The sequence below is a fragment of the Caloenas nicobarica genome, chromosome 1 (genome assembly GCF_036013445.1).
Source record: "Caloenas nicobarica isolate bCalNic1 chromosome 1, bCalNic1.hap1, whole genome shotgun sequence".
In the NCBI taxonomy this organism is placed as follows: Eukaryota; Metazoa; Chordata; class Aves; order Columbiformes; family Columbidae; genus Caloenas; species Caloenas nicobarica.
Genome location: NC_088245.1, coordinates 83040338 through 83061600, shown reverse-complemented (window position 1 = coordinate 83061600; position 21263 = coordinate 83040338). Strand labels below are relative to the sequence as shown.

The following is a 21263-nucleotide window of genomic DNA, read 5'->3' as shown; positions in this document are numbered from 1 at the left end:
CCACTCCCAACCATCACTGATCATAAAAGAGGAGAAAAAAGAACTGTGGACATGCACAATAACTCCCTCTCCTCCAACTCCAGGAAAGGCAGAAAGCTGACTACAAGGTTTGTTTCTTTTAAATACTTTGTTTGCCTCCTATCAGGGACACTTACAGAGAAAACAAATTACCTATAGCTTCCAAGTTGGTAACACATCTGCTCTGCAAACATGTCTCAGCGCAAGACCTCAGGTCACTACCCTAGATTTCTTTGTATCTCTAGCCTTGAGCAAGTTACACTTGTTTACTAAAACTGGCTCAAAAAAAAAAAAAAAAAAAAAGAAAGAAAAGAAACCACAACAAAACAAAAATAACTCCCAAAATCTGCAGGAGAATATTCTCCTAGGGCAAAGAGGAACTGGCAGTATTATTTGAGAATTAGATTCCCCTCTGTGCTTCTGGAAGAAAAAAAAAAAATCACCACCTCATTATATCCCAGCAAATGGAAGCTATGGAGTTTTCCACCCCCTGAATTAGGAAAATTGCCTTTTACTTATCACAAAGTCATGGAAACCCCACCACAAACAGGGCCTAAAGGCAGCTGGGATCAAGAAGGTCCATCTGCTCTTCATTTGTTACCCCATAGGTGCCACGGACATCACTCAATGCTGCAAATAAACTGATGATGAGAACTAGGCAACAGGAAGCTACCAGCTGGAACTGAATAAATATTTACAGATGTGCCAACATACCCAGCAAAGAGCCTACAAAGTTCAATGCAGCAAGCTAGCAGGATCTGATCATGAACCCCTCAGCTGGTTTGTAAAGAAACTCAAACCCAACACCATAATTCAATCCAGCTGCAAGCTCAGAGGGGCACCCAGCCCATCATCTGTGATCCAGCCTGTGCTCTGCTCTGTTGATGCTTGGGGGCACCAACAGGGTTGGCTCACTGCCCTGCCACAGAATAAGTGGTAAAACATCACCCAAAATAGGAGAGAACATCTTACCCAGAAGAAGAAAGAGAACAGCCATCATATTCTTGCATGTGGGAGATGCCTGCATCTTAAAAACCAAGCCTATTTTGATTGGAGCTTGGCAAAAAAAAAAAAAACAAACATAAAAGCCAAAGAGATGGGAATTATTCTTACTAGATAATGTAAAAATATTTACACAGCAGTTCCTAACAGTTCATCTGCATCAAGATTTTCTCGTTTCCCTTAGGTGACTACACAGCCCCTTTTTCTTCTGTTACCTGTGTAGGAAAGGGGCGATGAAAATGAACTGCTTGAACCATCCAGGACAAGGTCCATCCTCCAGGGCACCAACTCTGACGGTGAGCTCCTACCTGTGTGCTGCCTCAGAAGGAGGCAACGCCTCGGCAGGGCACGGGATGCCAGCTGCCAGTCACCAGAGCTTATGTCTGCCTCTTTTTAAAGCATGGGGAAGAGGAGGTCATTTTCAGGAGCAGAAACCCAATGGTTCAGATAGCACCCACCCACCCCATACCCCATGAGTCCCCTTCCCACCGCCACTGTGCTGCCAGAGGGAGAGCTGTACCACCAGAGCCCAGCAGATCAGGCCAGCAGCTCCATCGCTGCCTCCACACACCCAGGAAGCACCAGAGCAGCATCTCCCGTCACTCACTCGACACACGGAGGGAGGAGAAAGGCACGGACAAACGGGATGCAGCAAAGGGAGGCAGAGAGAGTGGACAATTACTTAGTACACCAGAGACAATGTTACATTTGAGTTCAGAGATTTAACACACTTCAAGAGGACTACTAGAAAGTTAAATGAAGTGTGCACACCTAACTCAAGTCCCAAATGGGATATATGGTAACCACTTACCATACTAACTTTCCTTTCAAGGTCCAGGAAATAGCAGATTCCTGATGCCCTATACTACTGCAATTGTGAGGGGAAAAAAAATGGACAAGATAACTATTGATATATTGTTATTTTATGTGCTTGGGAAAAAAAATATTCCATTTAGGATCACAAAACAATTTTTTTTTTTTCCCCAGGAGGTCAAGGGAAAATCTGAAGCACAATAGATATTCAAAAGTGAGAACCCAATGAGTTGTGAAAAAAACACCAGGGAGAACAGGATGGTCCCCATGAGCTGAAAATTTGACACTATAGCACATCTCCATTAGATGAAAGCACATCCTTTTAAAATGTTATTTAGGGTAAGTGTTGTAAAAATATGTAATGCCTAGTGCAATACCTCCAAGGCTGATCAAGTAAGATCTTTCTTTAAGATCATATCACTGCTTCATACAGGAAACATGACTTTAGTTGGAAGAGATCTCATTTACTACTTAGCATCAGTACTTTAATAAGGGAATACTTCAGTTTTATTCTGAGCCAAAGTCTCACCACTGTGTTACAGAAATGAACTTTGTTATTGGAAGTAGCATTCTCTTCCTAATCAGTGAGCTGCAGGCTACACGCTACAATGAAAATGGCTTGCTTTATAAGCATTTCTGAAAATGCCCAGCTAGGTTATTTATACTGGGCCTTTTGGAAACTCGTCATATGTTTTTTCAACTGATTCATCATTTCCTTTTATTCAATGTGAAACCTGATGTGAAGGGATTCTATTAATTGTTCAGAAGCATCCTCATTTTACTAATGGATGAAACTTTATACTATTGCTTTAAATACGGTTGCAACGCTGAAGTGTAGCACCAGCAAAAAACCTGGCAAAGTTTACCTTCTTTTGGGATAAATGGGAAAAATTGTATCCCGTTACCATCACAGAGAAAAAAGGTGTTCCTGTAAACTATGTCTCATTGAGGTTTTTTGTTTTGTTTTTAATTTATTTTTAAAGGTATCTTAACAGCCTTCTTCAGGAAGTTTAAGGGTTGTAAAACTTCCTTTTCCTCCCAATATTATTATCTCTCAAGAGAAGAATGAGCCTCCAAGCCGTTTCATCGGAGGCTGACAGAACTGTTAGCTCAGCTTAAAAAGTCTGGTAGTTAAGCAGATGTTCACAACTCTTAGTTTGTTATGCAGAAATAAATGAGCTATTAAGAGCTAGCATGGAAGACACAAATCTGTTAGTAACATCTAGTCTGTCCTAACCATTCCCATCATCTTGAAAGTCATCTTTGCACTCTCTATCAGCCACCAGCTTCAGACAAGATCATAGTATTGCTGCTGCAGTCTGAACTCTAGAGAAAAAAGGTTAAAACAATATTCATTTATAAGTGTATCATTTAAGCTCTGTTTACCAGCTGACTAGGTAAGTATGCATATGTTCTCTATAGGTTGCAGAAATGTCAACTAGTGACACAACTACCTGACAGCATCAGAATTAAAACACATCTACAACTTGCTAAGGAAAGGATAGGGGAAAAAAAAAAAGGAAAAACTGAAAAATCACATTTTGTCAGGTCAGTTTTACAGTTTCTGAAACGCCAGTTGTTCATTTTAGCACACCACTAGCCTCAAATGGTAAAGGTATGCCAATCAAAATCCTCCTATTACAAGCAAGCTCTGGGCTTGGGAGAAGAGATGAGGCAAAATAATCTCTGTTCTGGGAATATATTTAGAGATAATAAAGTGGAAGAACAATGAAGAAATTAAAATATATAGGTTCACATGCTACAGCCTTGTAAGAAGAGCAGCAGCAGTGTTATGTTAAGGGCTGGTCACAGCTCAAGTTACCCAGGGAGTCTTTTTGTCTCCTTCTGTCTTTTGGCTCACAGCCCTTTTAGATGAGAAAAGTGACTGTGTGCCAGCAGTGCTCACGTGTCCTGAGCGCTTCAGGTGCTTTAAAGATAGATGGAGGGTTACGGCCTTCATTCTCCAGGTTTGTATTTTTAAGTCATTTTGCATACTTTCTGTGTATGTGTAGACTCTCAAGAGTTATTACAGAGGCTCATCTTTCAGTCAGACCTTTGCATCTGCCCTCTTAAAAGTCTAATTTCTCAGCCCCCACCCCCAAAATAAGTATTCTCAACTTAAGTTCCTCTTGAGAGCAAAATTTAGTGTCTTCCATGGCGTAATCTTCACTTGAAGAACAGTATTCTTCTATTAAACTTTTATTTTAAAACACATTATTTTCTTGACTTGTCCAAAAATGCCACAACCTGCTTTTAGCAACCTGTAGGCAAAGTATCCAAAACCTCTCTGAGCTGCAATGCAGCTTTCACCCCTAATTGTCCAAGCTCTCATGATTACAGTCACCTCTTCCTTTACTCTTGGGAACAACATTTGAATTTGAATGCTGGTAACCTTGTGTTTCATCCCTGTTAGATGAACCTGCATATCCATTTCCAGCACTAGTAAGTTTAAATGAGTAGTGACAGTTTCCAGTCATGCAGAAACACAGGCAGACTCAGATGTCATTCTCAAAATTGTAACTGACTTGAGAGAGAACACCACAGTCAAATTGCCAAAATAGATAAGTTTTTAAATTACTCATTAAAGTCCAGGGCTGATCAACGGGTCTGATAGCAAAAGGATAAATAGGGAAAAAACACCCACTGTATTTAATGTGTTAGCTAGCATGTTAGAATCCCCAAGAAGATAAAGCAATTTTAGTTTCAAACAAAAGTACTTGTCTTTGTGAGAAAAGACAACTTATTATTAATTAAAGATAAAATCACGGTACTGGAGGTGAGCCAATTTATTGTTTTCACAAGACTTAGCAGACTGAACTCAAGATAACAGGACAATCCCAGGGCTTTGCAAAAGAGGGATAAAAGCTACAAGCTCTGGTTTCCCAAGCGGTGGCACTGACAAACCCCACTCCAGAACTCTGGTTGCTACCGCTGTCATAGCCCCACCTGATATCATGGCTAGGGATTTAATTTTCCAGGGTTGCCAGGACAGTCATTTTAGTCTTTGCTGTCTGGTAGCTAACAATACAGGTCTGCAGCCAGTGCAAAAGATCTGGAGACTGTGAAAACACATGGAAACAAAACCAGTTTCTTTTGCTCCATCCATACAGTGAATGTTATGAAAAACACAAGGTTTATAAGAAAAAAAAATAGTAATGTACTTCCCATTTAACTATTAGCCTTTACAGGGGTAGATACAGAAAGAACTGAGTGAAAACAAATTGAAGTGTCTCATGGCAGGGAACCCTGGAGGCTCTCCTAACTCTCAACAGACACATATTGAGGTTTTTACAGAAGTGAAATGATGCACCATACATTACCATCAGCCTATTCTGCTCATTCCCCAGTCAACAGCCCTCACTTCTTCATCCTGACGTCACTTACCACGGCTTCTACACCTACCTCTACAGTGCTAATACTGAAATCATGACAGCTGATTCTTTGAGCCTAGCAAGCAAGTGAAAATCATTATTATTTCAATGGAGAAGAGCTTAGACAAGTTTATGGTAAAACTTGCTTAGTTTTGTTTGAGGCGATACTGAATAGTAAACCTGAGGATGAGCTGCCATATTTCACTTGTTAGCTTCAGAAATTCTGAACAGTCGTGCAAGAGATATCAGCTATTTATAAAACAAACAACCCCAAAACAAATATGTTAATTCTCACATTTACTTCACCAGGGTGCAGGAAGCACCCAAAAGATCTGTTATTAAGCACTCACATCAATCTCTGAATTTTCACCTCTCATCTGAAACCTACAGCTGAACACAGTAAAATCAGAATCAACCTACATGAAACAATGCATTGTAGCACTTTCAGCCTCTCTTCACTATGTAAGTCTAAATAAGGTAGCATTTTAAGACTTCTTTATAGTTCATACCCAAGTGATATAAGGTAGAGTAAAATTCCTGAGAACCACAGAAGATCATTAAGTAACATTAAAGAGAGACAAGGGAGACCATTAGGTAGTTCTAGATACTCCCCCTCTCTCTTTTTATTTTTCTTAAAAAAAAAAAAAAAAAAAGCCCTCTCATCTCAGATAAACAGAGGATTTTTCTTGGTTTATTTGCTTTTATGTCTGGAGTTAGATATTGCCCCACAGAGTTTCCAAGAAAACGTAATGCTCATTTAAAATAGTACACACTTCAAACAAAAGATGTGTCTCATACCAAGATGAATACACACAAAAAAAACAAAAACAAAGAACAACCAAACAAAAACCACCACACACCAAGAATGGCAACAAATTCTTTTAAATTGTTTCCAAATGATCTAAGTTTCCCTTAATAAAATAGGCACAGGAATTTTCTTGCTGTTTGTTTTGGTTTTTGTTGAGGGTTGTTGTTTTTTTCATTGGAGATTTTGGGCCTCAATCTCACAAGCATTTAAGTGAAATAACAGGTAGACTGCTGTCCCATCACTCTCAGTGCAACAAATAAGCATTTATAGATCAAGATCTTGATCCTGCCTCAACCTTCTCCCCCACAGTTGAGGGCAACTCCTTCACAAACACCGCTACAAAGCTTAAGCAGTGAAGCTGAAGAATACCTTCAAACTGGTCAAGGTAGGTCTTAGGCAATTCTCACTAAGTTTTGAAACAAAAGATTTCTCTTCATTACATCCAGTGAAGGGGATGAAGACTTTTTGCTAAGCCACAAACTTTTGAGTACTATGGTAGACCAGAGCCTATGCTCCATCAGATTCACAGTATATGAACTGTATCTGTTTGTCTGGAACATATCAACTGCTGAAGACATATGTAGATTATCAGGTCTGGTTTTTCTAAGCAAGACGCTAGATCTAGATGAAAACAAAATATACAGCTGTTGTAAAATTGGAAAGAAACTTCAAAATTATCTGTGCAGAATACGTACACGTATTGTCTTAAAGGCACAACTGAGGAAAAAGGAAGAGAGGGCTAAAGGTCTGCATTTTTTTTTCTGCCAGAGCAATGACTCAGTGAATTTCTAGAAGCTCTAGCAGGAATATATGTCCAGAGTGAAGGGTGCACATTTAGACCGAGAATGCTAATCACATACGGTTTCTAATCACTGAGTGTAGCACCATCATCCCAATGCCTACAAAAAAAGCATTTTCCATACAACAAAAAATGACCCCAAGCTGCAGATCTGCATAATTTTTAAGGTCAGCTGATCCCTGAAGGCACACCTCTATCACAGGGAAAGAACAGGGGACTATCTGGAAGTCTCTGTTATTTTATGTCATTATGGCAAAAACACTGCCTCAGAACATTTCCTTATTACTGGAAGCAAGAGCCCCATGCAGGGGAGGCATGCAGGGAGCAGGTAAAGGAGCACGGTCACTCCCACATAAGGGAGCAAGGTCATCTGTAAAATGACTATAAACTTTTCTTTCCTGAATAAGGCATTGAACCAAAGCTCTGTGAGGGAGGTTTTAAGACCGAGGACAACTCGCATCACCTGTCACACATTCCCACACAGTCTTGTGGATTCAATTTACTACATGGTTTGAATTGACATCTGCAAATCTTGTTCAGTAGTAGCCATAAAGGAGACACAACCATGGAGCAAATGCTGGCATTACTGGGAGTACTACCACAGCATGCATCTGGACATCCCAGTCACTGTACAACAGCATCTCCATGGTCTAGGAGGCAGGAAGGCCCTGAGGCTCTCGAACGTCCAAGTGAACCTACACAAGAACCTCTCAGCACTTCCATGGATTTCTCCCACAGAGTAATATAGCCTTGAATTCTTGTAAACTGTTTTGCAACCAAGTGTCTCAGTCTGCCATGTAAACAAAAACGATTATGCAGAGAAGCATATAGTGGTTCAGAAAGTGATCTGAGTTTACACAATTTATACAGTGAAGCACGAAGAGAAAGAAGTAGACTCCCAGATTACCTGGTTTTAGCCTATAAGGTTTTAGGGGAAAAGGTCTATATGCAGAGGAGGAAATCTGTACTGCTATGTGCCAAAAAATATACAGAAACACAAACAACATTATCTAGAGGGTAGTGCCACACATTTCAAGCACAGAACCACTAAAAATTCACTAATGAATTTAGTGAAAAATGCCAATGTTTGCCTGAGGCAGGCAGTTTCAATTACTGTGTCTATCATGGACAGAGAGGAAGGACAAGAAATCTTGTTTTATATTTTTCTACCTGAAATAGAAGGGCAGAAACTGTCCTCCCTCATGCACTCTGTAGGTCAAACTAGATGATGTAATGATCCCTCATGTCTTTAAGCAGGTTTTATAGATTATCTGACTTTAAAATAGACGTGATGTTTAAATAATAAAATTGTCTTTAAATTGAGTGCCTAGTACAAGGCTCCAGTCACTGGCTAAGGTCTGGAGGAGCTATGACCATATGAATATTTGTAATAAACCAATGGGAAAATCTTAGCTAAATATTCTGACATTGACATTTTATCTGTCTGACTCTATCTGCCCACAAAGTAAATTATATGTACCGTCCTCTACATAGTCTGCTTTAGCTAGGTGAAGATGTCCAGAAAAGTGTGCAGACAGAGAATGTGTCTACGGTCCAGACACCATACCCAAGTTTGGGTATTGGACCCAGTCTAGCAATGGCAGCAAGGACCTCTGTCCTCAGCCAACAGACACAGAGTCCACAGCATCCCATGAGACTGTAGCCTGTTTCTGATACTGGGAGAGAACAATTAAAAACTGTTTGGATATGCCTGCACTGTTCTGACATCTCTGTTGTAGGCACTCCTCTGAATAACTTAATTCAAAGCCTGTTACCATACAATAATTGCCAGAGGTCACACTGTCACAGTTCAGATGAAGACCCGAATTCATTAAGAGAACGAAAATATGCATTGCCTTTTTGCTCTGCTTTCAAGTACAACACCAAAGGAGCAACTGCAGGAGAGATGTGCTGTTGGCTCCTCAAAGGAGTTGCTTCTTGCCAGCTACGCCATTATTTAACTTGTCACAAGCACAAGCAAAACAATACAACAGAGCAAACCTCACCAACTTGTATGAATGGCCTGAAACTCCACTGGAAATCACTTAATTTTGTGAGTCAGTGAGTATATGAACAATAGGAATTGGAATATTTGCTCATATGTTCGGCAATGGCAGTTTCATTTGATTTATGATGATGATTCCTAAAGCACCATCAAATATAGTGTAGAACCTCTTATAAAAATAATTACAGTCTAGTAATGTAAAATCTCATTGAAGCACATCATTAATTCCTTGACAGTTAGGGAACAAGCCAAATACTTTGTGCAAATGATTAGCAAGGTTTCAACACACACACTTCCTTGCACTTAAAATATGCAACGAGCAAACCTTATTAAAACAGGATTTCATATTATACTTTAAAACTATGGCCCCTTAGGCAGATTTTCTGTACTTCAAAAGGTAGTTATTATACTACTATATGTTACAGTCTAGGATAACAGAAAAAGAAATTCCTATCAAATTGCTGTACCGCTGTGTGCAGAGGGTGAAAAATAGTTGCTCTTTCCTACAGACCTCAAGAAACCCCAGACTTTTATTCTAAATTAGATGCTGCCACTCTCACACAATAAAGAGCGAGCAGCTTTTATACAACATTATGAACTGTCTTCTACTTTGCTACTGAAAATATTTTGAGTAGCTAAAGCAATATGCAAGTCCTGTTTCAAAATTCTCTGGACCTACAAGCCAGGATTTGGGACCTCTCCATATGGGCCTCATAGTTAGATTGCCTACCTCTATGTGTTTAAATTGCTTCTTTTTTCTGTGTGAAAGGACTTTGTGGTTGTACACTTCATGGTTGTTTTTAAAATGGGATTTCCCTAAAATTAAAAAACAGAAAGGCTGGTGCCTTTTCTTCTTGCTGTTTAATGATGTTCAAAGTAATCTGAAAATTTGCTTACACATAATCATAAAGGACTGAATCAGTTCCCTGCTTTGCATCATCTCTGTTTTACAAGCCCTTGCAGTGCAGCCAATATGAAATCATGCTGCTCATGGTCCAGATTTGTGCACTCTCTCTGACGTGTTAACTGATTCGGGTCTTCATAATTAGAACTGATTCAGAAGCTATTAGGAAACATCCCTATAAATTTAAAGAAGCGTTATACTAGATATTAAGGTACAATTAGAAACAAATCACTTGTTACAGGCAGTTTGACAGCCCGACGAACGAGAACCCCCTAAAAATCACCAGAAATATCTAACAACAATATTTGAATTATGATCTCACAATGAGCAATTAAGAACGCTGAAAGAACTCACATAAGGTGTTGCATTCTTTCAAACTTTTCCATCTTATCTCAGATGTTTACAGTAAAAAGAACAGAGAAGTTTTCTTCAAAGCGCAATTATTATCCATCCTCTCCAACATTCCAGCAGCACAATAGTCTTTTTATATGACCAAGTAACCCCCCCAGATCCTCAGTAGATGTTAGCAAAGTATTTGTTCCCCCTCAGTGTTCCTTTGTTATTACTTTATCTTTTTCTTACCCTTAAAACTTTAGGCAGAAATTACTTGGAGATACTATCATCAATTTACCCAAACAGAATTCCCCTACATTTATTTTCTTTCAGGTTAAAGCTTTACAAATAAATTGTACATTAGAGATAAATCTAATGATTTTCTATTTGGCTAAAACTGACTGGCCCACTAAGTCTTCAGTTTAATTTTTCCCCCTCTCTAATTTTGGAAACTAGAAGAGCAATGAATCTACCTTCAAGCCTGTTGGAATCAATCTTCTTTTCTCTTTCTCACAATTTATAAGTCAGAGGCTTAAAAAGTGTTCATATCCTCTTTTAACAAGCTGGTTATGTGAGATAAGCACAAGAACATTAATAAAAATAGCTCAGCATTAAGTCATGAATGTTTTACAAAAGTAGATCTGAAAAAAAATCCTAAAGGCAATTGCGATTTATACCACATCTCTTTTCCTGTACTGCCAATTATCAATCATCTCTAAAATATCCCTTCTTTTACATGTCAGTGTCACAAATGCAACTGCTGCCAGCTCATTTCTAACCAGCTGAAACACTATACAGCATAGACCACCCCCCAGTTAGTCCTGGGACTTGTAAACACTGGCATACTGCAGAAGAAGTTTTATTCATTCCCAGTTATGGATTTTTACCTTTAAAAAATAAAAATAAAAATACACCTTCACAAATATTTCATAGCTTGAAGCGCAGCTTCTGTCATCTCATCTCTGCTCTCCCACACACTGTACCTCAGTGTGGTCTGCACCATCACTTCTACCACCACCCTCAATGTCTTCAGTGTTCACGAAAACTAACCTATATCTAGAACAACAATAATACAACCACCAGCACTGAAACATTTATTACTGCAATTACAACAAAGCAGCTGGTGGTAATAATAATAATACTTAGCATTTATATGGTGCTTTCTATCTTCAAAAGGCTGTATAAAAATTTGCTAATTAAGTCTCACAGAACTCCTAAGAGACAGATATATTATTGCTTTTATAAATAGGAAAACTGAGGCAAAGAGACAAAACAGCTGTCTCCAAAATCAAGATCTTTAGATGATTTTTTAAAAGGGAATGAACATCTCTTTGGACAATAAGAACTTTTAGAGTTATAAAAGCACAGCTTAAAATACTCAGAGAATCCAATGGGACATAAACTCTCATGCTCTGCACATCTGCCCCCTTCAAAACAGTCAGTAAATTCTTTGCCTGGGAAGACGTAGCTCACTGTTGCCTGATGCTCTAAGCTACTCATCGCTGCAAAGCACAAAACACTGGACTGCACAGGCCAGCAGAACCACCTCATCTGCCAAACCCCCAACCTTAAAGACCGAGCCCCTTTGAAGCCACAGGTCTGTGCAGCTTATCAATGGTTTGACTTCTTCAATCAGTCATTATCAAGACCAGGCCTCAACAGCAACTTGCTTCTCCTCCAGGGCTGTATTCTGCTCTGTCACTATTTAAGAAACATATGAACACTTCCTTTTCTTACATGTCAACATTTAGCTTTAATATAAAAATTGAGAAAAACTGTAAATTCTAAGCAGAAAATAACAAATGCCACCACATATTGAAGGCACTTCTGAGAATATTTTACATTCAAATTCAGTAAGACATTGATTGAGCAGACTTTTCTTGTGTGTATTACACACCTCACTCACACAGGGAAAACAAATGCCTACACACACTCTAATGCCTCCTATTCTGGTCTTGAGCTCTAGAACTGCTTGAAGTGAACTTAAAATTATTGCCTAGGAAAAATACATGGCATGGAACCTTTAGAGAAGACACTACTTTTAAAGCCCTATCCCCTAAAGACTTAACTACCGATGTGATTTCACATATGATATGCCCCACTGAGACCAATGGACCTGAAATGTATTTCAGAAGACACTGGAATAAAGACTAATGACACAAAAGAGGAAAAAGAGTTGTTTTGTGAGCAAGAAAAAGCTGTACCGCAAGAAGTGGCGTGAAGTGCATCCTGCAAAACTGGACATGGAGCACTATGTGCAAACAAAGACTGAAGTAAAACAAAAGGGGCAGGGGAAACTTAAGGCATAAAGAAAGAAATAGAAAAAAAAAAAAAGCAAACAAACACCACCACCACCACCACCCCCCCCCCAAAAAAAAGTCCACCCCATGAGACTAAAGTTATATCAAGACTCAATAGCAGGATAGACCAGAATATGGAAAGACTGTGGAGAAACACAGCTCGGGCAAGAGGAGACAGAAGGAAACCATTAAGAGCTAACTCAGGGGCCCGGTTGAGAAGAGAGAAGAAATGAGACTAAAGGCAAAGCTCAAAATGCAGCAGGAGCAGCCATAAGAAAAGAAACCATGACTGCAATGGAGAAGCTGTGTTTGTTTCTCGGCAGTGGTAGGACATTCGTCACATGGGGTGATTTCCATAATGGACACTAAGGTACAAAGTCCAGATTCCTCACTCTGTCCTGCTCTCTGTATGTGAGATAGCACTGAGAGGCAATTACCAATTAGCCCAGATTTATTAGCTACAACAAAGTTTGCAGCTAAAATAGGAACAGACTCCACTCTCCTACCTCCCAGCCCTCTGCTCTCACTCCTGAACAATTCTCTGCCCCCAAATACAGGAAGAGAAGCAAACAGAAGAGATGAAACATTACACTGAAGTTGTGAGAGCACGGGAATAATTACAAAGCAATAAATAACGCTTGAAGTGGGAAAAGTGAGCCTGATATGACACTGAAGTGAAAGAATAAGAAAAACGTGTATTTAAATACACAGCCTATCCAATTCTGAATGTGAAACATAGATGTAAATTTATAGCTCCAACTGAAGGCAGTATAATGCACTCACTGGCTTCTCAAGACAAGTTGTGCAAAGCTGAAAATTACTTTAGAGGCACATCTATAAATGGCTGACTCTTCCATGCCATTTTTAAAATGGCATGGAATATCACCAAGCTGAATTTTATTACAACTTGATATCACAAACTCCTCATGATGTAACTCAATTTCAGAGCATAGGCCTTGCTATATCATTGCCATATGCACTCAGTTACAGTGAAGAACTCAACATGCAAGATGAATGTCTCATTATTTGTACAAAGGTCTCACATTCATGTGCTCTGAGTAATACAACTGCACATTCAAAATATTTTTATGATGTACTCTGGGATTTACACAGGCACTGAACTCACGCCTAATCCCTATGTCAGCCAGATACCTAACTCCCTGAAACACTAAGTGTTAAATCCCTTACGGATCAGAAAAAGAAAGCCTTCTAAAGGCTAATTACTCCAAATTATATCTTACGCTGGAAACAAACAGATCTTTGATTCAGGAAATATAAAAGACAACACCTCAGACACACTGTGGAAGCAAGCAAAAAGAGCAGTGGCATCGGAAGAAGGAAGAGTACATCGGAACGAAGAACAGAGTCCTGAATCTTCATGAAAGGAGCATTCAGAGCCTGAATTAACATTAAGCCCTCTCAACCACCCCAGAATGAAAGTGCTCATTAACCACAGTTCATGCTTCGGGTGGTAGATGAATCACTAGGAGCACACAGCAAACAAATCACAGTAATGTCAAATTCTACCTGAAGTTAAAACATTGATAAAATTGGGATAATCTTGTATCTCACCAACTATCTGCAAATACTAAAGAATAAATGGACTTCTTTGATCTCATGCATTTCTACTGGGTTTTTTTAGATCAACTTTTATACAGCCAATTGGGAGGTATGTTAAATATTGTGTCCTTTTCCTAATGGGTCTGGACCTATACTAATGAACAGCCAACAGGTACTGCTAATATCTGACTTCCAGTTTCTCTTTGCACTTGAGACAATTTCTGGAAAGCAAGGCGGTGTGCAGCGAAGGGAGTACTGATGGCAGAAGCAACAAGCCTAGTGCCTGCTTTTCTACTTGGTCGAGTCTTTAAAAGTGTTTTTCCATGCAGGAGCAGAAATCAAAGTAATACACACAAATTCCCATGAGCCAAACATTTATTTTCCAGTTACAAACATTCCTGAGGTACAAATATTAAGGCTCACAGTGATACTCTTGCAGTAGGGTAAGTCTGAAGCTTTCAGGAGCTATAGCAAATTCCAGCACCCTGCCTCAAGAACCAGCTATTGCAGCTCTACAATTAAGTCAGCTGAATACAGCTCCTCTACCTTCATGGAAGGCTTGAAAGAAGTCAGATATTTCTCTTACCTGCAGGTGTAATTCATAAAAGCTAGAAAAATCCATAAATGGTAACATTTTGGATAATTAAAATATAAATCCTCTATCTCACATAAAACAAATATATTCTTGAGAAGAAAAAAAAACAGACAAGTTATCTGTACAAAGCCTACTTTAAGTTACTGAACATCCATAACACCTGTGCTCACTGAACAGATACCATTCTTAAAATGGTAAGTTTTTTCTAAATATTCTGTTTAAATACTCAAAGGTTTCACAGTATTACAGGACAAGAGGTTCATCATTTCACAACCCAGAGTTTTCTAGCAGGGTTGTTTTTTGTTGTGGTTGTTTTTTTGGGGTTGTTGGTTGGTTGGTTTGGGGTTTTTTGTTGTTTTGTTTTGTCTGGGTTTTTTGTTTGCTTGTTTTCTTCTTTGTAGTTTTATAAAGAACATAGCAATTTCCATGGTTGGTCAAAATGCCAACTTGAGTGAAGCTTTAGGAACAAATGCAAGTAGAATCCCCTGTCATGCCATCGGTAACAAAGATGCCTGTTATGCATCAGAAAACCCCATGGAAATGGATAACTTAAGGAGAGATGTACAAATTCCACAGAAAATACTAATCCTGCACCTTTGAGTCTAGAGACATCTGCTAACTATGTCTATCCAGAATGCATAAGTTTGCTGAAGTCTATTCAGAAAAAGACAAAGGTAATAAATACAAAGAAAGTAATTAATAATTTGCTATTTTCACTTTATATCTCAGTCCTGTGGAGATTCACAGCATGAGTAACTTTAATTAACTAGACAGTGGAATAGAGAGGGAAGAGAAGAAAGGACTGGAAGTGTTTAACTAGCAGCATTCAAAGCCCTGAGTTGGTTAATATTTTAAAATTTTACTAAAACTGACACTATAGAATAAAATCAAAGGCATGTGTTAGTGATTGTGGGCTCACGGTCACAGCTCAAACTGAAAACAAGTCCTCAAAAGCTAATGCTAACAACATTTCCATTTGTAACTGACTCATTTTTTTATCCCCTCGGTGTCCATGACATGCAATTAAAAACAAAACAAAAAATAATCCCTCCCAACACAACAGATGTGAAGGTTGCTTCTTCCCACATCATTGTGGTCTTTCCAAGAAGGTTGTGACTAACCTTGCCAGGCAACAATCAGAATTATGCAGGATCTCTGAGTATCAAACCTTATAAAAGACAACTTGTCTTACCTTTCTGTTTCAGTGAATGAAGAGTTCTGTTTTGAAAACAGTTGAGCAAATGCTTTACTACACACACACACCCCAAACAGTCTCAGTGACTTAGGTGAAACTTTAAATTACTTTGTAACTAAGTTCATGTATGGGCACAACAGGTAGAAAGCCAGCATCCCTCAGGACTTCAGTAACAGCTGAAATTCCCGGCAAAATGTAAAATTCAGATGAAAGCAACCATCTAACTTGAGACCTAGAATGGGAAACTGAAATTCATAAGTATCAGGGTTAAATCAAGATGGAGTATGAAACTATGAGAAATTCAGTGTGTTGGATGAATCTATCGATGGATGAATCAGAGTCTAACTCCGGAGCTGAGAAAAAATAGCAACAGTTACAGCTCTCCCTAAAAACAAGAATTTAAGTTTCTACTAATGCAAAGCATTTAACACTGGAAAAACAAGAGAACTAGCACTGAAGAAATTAGCCTCTTAACTCCTTTTTTTTTTCCCCACAGTGTGAAAATTCAATATCTATAACTACACTGATAGTTTAGTTACCGATAGCATTTTTTAGTGACTTACAGTTTTCACAGATATTGTGTAAGTACGGCCCTTCTATGAGGAAAAAGGGTATTTCAGGCATCTTGCTGCTCTCTGAACCACAAAACAAATACCAAGACTTCAAAATCAGTTAAAAGCCATCTAGTCGCAAGCTGTTGATTACCCTCCTTGGGAACCCAGCTCAGGACTAGAATGATGAAAACCCTGAATCCTTATGGGAAAAGGGGACACAGAACCACATGCTGTTAAGTGAGAAAGCAAGAAGAAATCCTGGTCTCAAAGGAAATGTGAGAAACAAACTTATCCACATGCAGAAAACACAGATGCAAGCAAAGCACCTTTCCAATTTTCTTTGAACAGAGTTATCGGGATTGGACTGCCATACTGTATCATAAACCAGCTCTGAAGCGTTAAATGTCTTTTCATTCTGGCCACCAACGCTGCAGCCGAGAGAGAAGAGTTTAGAGGGGTCACAGACCAAAGGGCTCCATTTTTCTGTCTGGCACAGCTGAAAGCTGCATATTCAAGAAAATCTCGTACCTTTGACCAGTCGTTCACTGTTTGATAAGACACAATGATGCAGAAATTGTTATTAAGAGTATAAGAGAAGCAAGTGTTGGACACTGAAACCAAACTTTTTCACTGTGTGGACTGGAAGTCTTCTGATATTGCACTGCCGTAGCTGCAAAGTTCTTATATATTTAATCTATCTTGACCTCCAGGGCACCAATTATTCGACTTCAGATGTTTAGATTTTAATAAGCTTTCACCCACAGGTGAAAAAAAATGCAGCAATTAATGTGAGTGATCTGCCATTTACAGCTAGGCTATGGACAGAAAGAATATCAATCATATTCCATGAATTTAGTTGTCACCAATTGCAAAACTTCTGTATTTTTTTTCCATCTGTGCATTTCACAGCAAAAGTAAATATCTTTAGATCAACCTTGCCCTCCCTATTATCGCTATATATAACTCAGCACCTAATCACTATTGGGTGTTGTTGCTTGTGGGGTGTTACCCCTCTCCAATTAAAACTGATAGGGTGCTCTGGCAGCTTTCAAAATCACATGCAATCAAAAACATTCCTTCTGAACTATGAGAAGGCATAACTCAGTACTGCAGCCATTATGTGTATTTGACAATACCAGCCGGCTGGACAATACAAGTCCAAAGCCACTTCTATTTCTACAGCCTCCCCCTGTAAAAGCCAGCAGCAGCTCCAACCTGCTTCCGTGGAGCCTTGAGCACAGTATCTCGTTACCTGATGATACCCATATATGCTAATAGTGCTACACTCACTGTGAACAGTGTGAATCAAGATGAGACCTTATACCTTGGAAACCCTGTAAGCTCTTTGCAGTCTCCCCTGCCCACTGAAAAGAAATGACCAACCCATTTCAGATCCAGCCCAGCAGAGGACCACTTCCTAGAGGGCACGGGTTGCAGACTTTCCATGGGTGTTCCATGGCAAGGAGACCAGTCACACAGTGCTGATTCGGTATTTCCAGTTGCTAACAACAAAAACGGTCATTTTTACATTCTCTCATGTAAGCATTTTTTGTAGCTGACATATAGAAATTACACAATCACAAACGAGAAGAAAGATGGTGAATAGGAAGGGAGGAGGACCACATTTTTGATGGTGAAAGAGACACAATTAAAATATGATCTACACTGCAAAGAAACATGAGATCCATAATTTGGTTAATATTTCAGCAGACACGATACAGAGCAGTAATACTTTTATCTTCATCACTGCACTTTAGGTAAACAAAGCAGACTCCTCCAAAGGTCATATAGCTGCATGTCTATAACGGGGGGTGTCATACAAGACCCACAAACCAAGGCAAAGCACAGTTTTTGCATGGGAGGGCTGGTTTCCAAACATCCTTAAGAAAAACTTCTTCCACCCTTGTCTTGCCTGCTACTAGCTGGCTTAAAACTAGGGTTCAGCGGAAACTGCAAATTCTCACTTTCCATGGATACAATACTGCCCTACTGAGGTTAAGGGGGGGTAGGAACACCTTAGATCATGCCGCGAAACATCACAAACCTGTACGCCACAGTGTGCCCAGGTCATCCTTTGTGCAGTGATGTGTAAGAGAGTGCATTTCATGGCGATGAGAGGGGCAGAAAGAGGAAGAACACCGGGGAAAGTTAGCAGAGGGAGGGAAAGGGCAGAACAGCAGAGGAAAGGGAAGACAGCCTGGCAGAGGAGCAAAGAAACACGGGCATGCAACAGGATTATCCCACCCAAAAGCTGCCCTTCACCGGCTACCAGCAATACACGTCACCTTTGGAAAAGGTACCTTAACCGTCGGGGAAGAAAGGCCACAATCAGGACAGAAAACCAAGGTAAAAGGGCAGGCAGAAGAAGGGCACGGACGTTGCCCTTCCCGGGCAGCGGCGGGGACCCTCACCCGGCGCCTGGGCCGCCCCGGGGCCGCGGCGCGCTGCCGGTGAGAGCCCGGCGGGCAAGGTGCGAGCAGGTGTGGCGGCGGCGGCGGCGGCTCGCCTTACCGCAAGCGGGGGGTAGAAAAATATACGTACACCTATACATAGCACACGTACACACACACACGGAGAGCTATACGTATATAAAGCCCTGGCGGCGGGGAAAGGCTGAAGCCGCTAGTGCCGTCCCCAGCCGCCGGGCCAGAGCTCTGCACAGCCCGGGGGGCCCGGGAGGGAGTTTTCCAGTGGCCCCTGCCCGAGCGGAGGGCGGTGGCAGCGCCCGCCCAGCCCGCGCCGGCAGGACCGGGGGGACGCTGGGGTTAGAGTCCCGCAATTCGCCATGGCAGTAAGCCGGGCTGTTGCCCGGGCAGCTTTTAGGGACGCGGAACAAAAGGGGGGCTCGGCGACCGCGGGGAAATCCCGCCCAGCCAGCCCCTTACCTTCCCGAGCGTCCTCCTCCCGCGGGTGCGCCGCGCAGATCCAGCGCCCGTGGGGCGGCGGCGGCGGCCGGGGCTCCCCGCTGCCGGGCTCCGGGCAGGCGCGGGGTCTCCGCTCCGCGCCGCCAACAAAGTGCCGGAGCGGCGCGGGGGGGGGAGCCGGTCAGCGGGAGCAGCAGCGGAGCGGAGCCGAGCTCCCTCTGCCGGCCCGCCGCCCCGCCCCGGCCCGGCCACGGCCCCGACGCCCCAGCACCAGCCCGCGGCCGGGGCGGGCCCGCGGCGGGGCAGCGCGGAACCCCGCGGAACGCTCCGCGCCGGCGGTGCTGCCGTCCAGCCACATGAGGGCTCTGCCCGCTGCCCGGGGGTGCGGGGTCGCCTCATCTCGCCTCCCGCTGCTCCCTGTTGCGCTTTACGGGGCACTCGCGAAATGTAAAGGTACTGAGAGCAGCTCCCCGGAGCTGGGCTGGAGTATGGGAGTTGTTCAAAATGATCGTAAGAAGCATTCACCCCAAAAAAAAAGAAAAAAAAAAGCCACACACAAAACCTACCAAAACTCCACAGCAAAATGCTTCCCTGAAGAAGGTAGGTGTATCTAAGCCGGCTTTGGAATGAGTCAGCTGCAAGAACAAAAGTCTCCCGCTCTAACTCGAAATCCCAGATGAAATCTCCCAGCTGTTTATGTTGTTTGCATCTGGCACCACATTCCTCCTGATCCTGACAACTTACATGTGTCTTTCACGCAGCACAGGGGAATAGACCCATGCATAGATACTATTGGCATGCTTACAGGTAGCCAAAGTCCTGACACTATGCTATTGCTGCCATTGCGATTTCTATAATGAGCCACTTCTAAAATCAGGCCGTTCCCTAATAATCTGAGTTTTCACTGATTTCACTTTCAAATAACTTTTTGTCTTTTGTGACTCCAGAGATAAGCTAGAAAACATGGATCTTTCAACAGCATCAGACAAATGAAAAGATACGCTACTTCAAGTAGTATATAAGACAGCTAGTCTGATTTTTGAGGTTCTGTTCCTGATTTTTGATAGCATTGAATTGCTGGTCCTGAAAGACTTACAAACCTGCTTAATTTGCTTCCTTAGCCTCCTTCCAGGCTTCGCCAAGTTTCCTCACAAAGATCAAGATCAGATCTCGACCAAACACGCTGCCATTTCCAGGATTGAGACACCATTATCCAAACATAGCAACATAGTCCTTTATGATACAAAGTTTCTCTGATTCCAGGCCCTCTTCAATAAACCCACAGAGGAAAACTATAAACTTATGAAAGAGCAGCTGCTTGCTCAAAGTTCCACTCAGTTCCAAGAAATGAAACTTGGCAGGTCCTTGCTTTTTATAACACTCCATGACTCATTTGCAGAGGCAGGTGAAGTCAGAGCCACCACTGCCAGAGTCGTGCCCCTGACGGCTTCTCCAGGAAGGACACAGATTTTCCCAAACTTTTCTTAAAAAGGAAGCAAGATACTACTCAGCTACTGTTTGCAGTGGTTCAGTTGCTGAATCTCTTCTAAAGTGATGCTCGTCCATGCTTGACCTGGAGTTTTCCAGCAAAACTTCCCAAGAATAAGGTCCGAGCTCTGCAAATCATGTTATTTTGCCAGGTTCTGGGCAGGTTCAGAGCTGAAGGTAGTGGGCAGCACTCAGGCATGAGGCCTACTGCGGGCTCCCGTGAACCAGACAAGAGAGTAACCTGAACGTGCAGAGCAGGCAGGGAGAGGTGGGGCCTCACTCCCCTGTTGCTTAGGAATTCACCTTAACTTTGCTTCCCGAGGGGGGGAAAAAAAGAGAGAGAGAGAGAAAAAAAGAATAGCAGTTCAGCCAACTTCCCCTTCCTGCCGCTGAGCTGATTAAGTCACTTGTCACACTGCATCTTCTTCTAATGCTTCTGTCTCTGCTACTTTTCCTGTTCTGCAGGATCCTCCACGAAACAGGAAAGCCCCAAAAATTCGTGATATAATGGGCGGGGGGAGCGTGAGTCCACTTTTGTGTACCTAAACAAGTGAGAAAATTGGCAGAGACCATACACTTAATCTTGTCAACAGGAAGTTTGTTTCCAACAAACCTTCAAACCTTAAAGAATCAGGTCATGGAGAGGTCACCTAG

General features: G+C 41.5%; 1 protein-coding gene across 6 annotated transcripts in view; it reads right to left on the bottom strand.

Moving 5' to 3' along the window:
- The window catches only part of EPS8 (EGFR pathway substrate 8, signaling adaptor), a 141716-nt gene extending 121375 nt beyond the window's left edge, over positions 1–20341 (bottom strand). For 3 of the 6 annotated variants that reach the window (XM_065635994.1, XM_065636034.1, XM_065636026.1), the window contains exon 1: positions 19143–19285. The gene's annotated coding sequence lies outside the window, so the exon portion shown is untranslated. Of the gene's footprint in view, positions 1–16266; positions 16288–19142; positions 19286–19687; positions 19709–20221 lie in introns of those variants that run through there. The other 3 variants (XM_065636002.1, XM_065636010.1, XM_065636018.1) reach the window with 3 other exon arrangements.
- Positions 20342–21263: the final 922 nt, after the last annotated feature.